The sequence below is a fragment of the Sciurus carolinensis genome, chromosome X (genome assembly GCF_902686445.1).
Source record: "Sciurus carolinensis chromosome X, mSciCar1.2, whole genome shotgun sequence".
In the NCBI taxonomy this organism is placed as follows: Eukaryota; Metazoa; Chordata; class Mammalia; order Rodentia; family Sciuridae; genus Sciurus; species Sciurus carolinensis.
In genome coordinates, this window is record NC_062232.1 from 106,345,207 (window position 1) to 106,348,969 (window position 3,763).

Sequence of the window (3,763 nt, forward strand, 5' to 3'; positions counted from 1 at the left end):
AGAAGGACAAATAGATACAAATGACCTCCATCAAGCCCTTTATTATTATAATGGTATCAATCCATTCATGAGGGCACAGCCCTGATGACCTAAACACCATACAGAAGGTCCCACCTGTCAACACTCTTGTATTGGGGGTTAAGTTTCCTACCTAAAAATTTTGGCAAACATATTTAGAATATAACACCTATTATGATTTTAGTTGCCTTGAATATAAAACCTGTTGATTAGAGAATGTTTATGGATCTGTGCCTTCCCCATTCAAGTGTGGGCGGGGAGAGACATCACTTTACATTATAGTCTATATGAATGGTACCTGTGAGATAAACAGTCAGCAAATCAGTATGTAATTTTTCCCTGTGATTATTTGTCTCACAAGCAACTCTCAACTGTTTAGATGCACTACTATCAAAAATAGCAGGACATTATTTTCAGATCATGCAATGAACATAGCAAGGACTGCAAAATAAAATGATTCCAGATATGATTCTTCCATGACTTGACTTCAGGATTCCTAGGAAGTTATTAGACCCCTGAAGCATAAAATTTATAGGAGAAAAAAGCCAAAAAATGTTTATCACATTATTTAATTTATAGGACAGCACGAAGATTTATATAATCACATTTATATTAAATTGCTTTGCAAATTTTGGCTACTATTAGTATATATTAATGTCTTACATACTAAGAAAATTTAAAAATGGTTCCTTTTATAGTATGCACAAATTGATATTTTAGAAATGATTTCTTTTTAAAAGGAAAGTTTAAAATGAAACTTTTAAAATGAAAGTTTAGAAATGATTCCTTTAAAAATATCCCATAATTCCTAAATTTACAATTCAGAAGATCTTTTCCCCAAATGTTATAAAAGAATGAAGATTTAGTACATAGAAAAGTGATTTTGCCTGTGGCACCATTTTTAAAAACTAAGCACATGAGGTAAAAAATTTTATAAATTCTGTAGAATATGCTCTTGGTTGTCAATAAAATTTAAGTTTTAAGATTCTTTGAATTTGAGTAAATTGTTGAACTTTTTGCCTATTTTAATTTTTCAAATTTCACAATAACTGCTTTTCATACCTCAAATTCTACAAGTCACAAAACTATGGTACCAGAAGCATACATTACCATGTGACTCTTGTCTCAACATGGAATACTTTACCCTTCTCTTCCCATTCCCGTATCCTTTGTCGATCTGATTCCTATTCCTCATTTAGGCTTCTATTTAGAAATAACCATCTGGTGGATGACTTCCTAGGCCCCCACATCTGCATGAAGAAACTGTCCTGTGTTTATGTACAAGATATTGTGCTAGCCCTTTATATACATGCCCTAGGTGGATCTGCCCAGGAACTATTAGAAAATGTTTGATTACCTTCATTCTTCATTCATACAGGTTTTAATTCTTTATACATAAGAGGACCAAGTACTGTACCTTATGACCTGCCTTTTTGAACAGATTATTGGAAAGGCACCTCACTCAAAGTTAGCAAGTGTAGTTGGCAAAAGGGCTTCATGATAACTTAGTGAGAAACTCCTTCCCAGTAGCATGGAGCTTCGTGAAATCAAGTTAATTATGATGTAGATGGAGAGTTTATTGGTTGGTGAAATGTGCCAAAACAAAATGATCCCAAAGTGAAGGTTCTATGCAAATAACATGAAGTGTCAGAAGTCGTTAGTGAAGAAAGTCTTGAATACTAGGGAGTAACAGGGTAATGATAGGAGTGGTAGAAGTGGCATAAGAAATGAGCTAAGCAACTTACGATACTGGATCAATTGATTATTTCTTAGAAGGTAAAACACTGACTAGATCTTTAGAGACATGTGGAAGTTTTCTAATCTATCAGCTTTGTTTTAGGTTCAATGACATTTAACTACATGCATATGCCTATGGGGCCTAACCATATACCTAAGATCTCTGCCAATAAGACCATAACTAGTTGAAAGAAATTGAGTGAAATTTATTCCTTGAACTCAAGAGTCTAATTTATAACAACTCTGCAAGGTAAGGATTATTATCATTAAAAATTGACTAAGTGGATAAAAGAAAAATTTGACTTTATAAAGCCAAACCACTAGTAAACAGCTGACAAGGATTTGAACCTTGTTTTGACTCCAAAATATACCTCGTATTAACATAACCTGACTTCCTTTTATTTTAATTTTTACCATGACATTGTTAAAATACAAGAGGTAGTGACACCTGTGTACTTATTATCCATTTTGACATACATCAATGCATTGCTATTTTTACTTTATATCTTTTTCTTTTGAAATCAAGAAGATATCTGAAACCTAAGTCCCATCAATTTCTCCTCCCTTTTTTTCATCCTAGAAATTGCTTCATCTTGAAGTCAGCATATTTTATTTTATTGCTTTTATCTATATCCTTACAATGTAGTTACATGTACAGAAACAAACAAGGCACAGAATGCTGAAGTGATAGTGATTCTAGGACTTTCAAACATCATGGAGGAAGAGTATTTATAAATATGTGGATAAATTAATAAATGATAGAAGTTTCTAACTGGTATGGGTGCATATGTCAATGAAAATTCTTTAAAATGATATGTGCTACACCTGTTGTTATCTACTATCACCCATTTTAATGTATCAATTAGGAAATGCTGTCAAAATGAAGCATTTTTGGCTAATAGAAGAGTTTTCTACTTTGTTTTTACATGTAACCAGTAAAAACTTCAGTAGGGGCTGATGCTCTGTTCAGACAAGGTTTGAAGAGCCATAGAGACAGGTGATAAATAGTAAATCTGGGATTGAAATTCAGGGTTCCAGACTCCTCAGTACAGTGCTCTTTTCACTACATCATGCTGTTATTGGTCATGTCCTTCACAGGTTTAACCCAGGGCACTAAATATTCTGTTTCATAAATGCAATAACCAAATGAAATCCTTGAAGTGGTACATTGGAAGGCCCCATGAAGAGATCACCATGCTATCTAGATGTAATAACCGATAAACCATTATCAACTACTTATTGTTAATTTGTCATATTTTCAGATTTGTCACTGGTCACTGTAAGCCAGGGAAGTATACCACCAAAGGCTGGGGACCTTTGAAAAAAGAGATTAAGGAATAGAAGGGCTCAACCTTTAATAACTGCAAAAGGATATCTACCGATTTCACATAATGGAGTTCACTAATAAAAGCAAACTTTCTTTTAGCAGTAATATACTTTTAAAGGAGAGGTTGGAGCGGGGAGGGGTATGAAAGATGGTGGACTGAGACAGACATCATTACCATATGTACATGTATAATTACACGAATGGTATGAATCTACATCGTGTCCAACCATAGAAACAAAAAGATGTACCCCATTTGTGTACAATGAATCAAAATGCAATCTGTAAAAATTTAAAAAGATTAAAAAAAAAGAAAGAAGAAAAAAGAAGAAAGTTTCTTTGAAGGTTTTCTTTCCTAAGTTTATGAAGTTGAAAGGCTCCACTACTCATCTATCAACTATTTTGGGGATCACATTCATTTCCAAAAACCTTAAATATCAACTACATGCTGATGGCTCTCAAATGGTATCACCCGCCTAGGTCTTTTCCTTTAAATCAGCCTTTTATATGCAACTCCCAAGTCAACACCTCCACTTCAGATTAATAAGCATATCAATCTTATAATATCAAAATCCAAACTCTTGATTGTTTTCTCCAAATCTATTTTACAGCTCTTCTTGGGTCCATTGATGGTAACTTAACCCTTCTAGTTGTTCAGGACAAAAAGTTTAGAATAAATTTTTC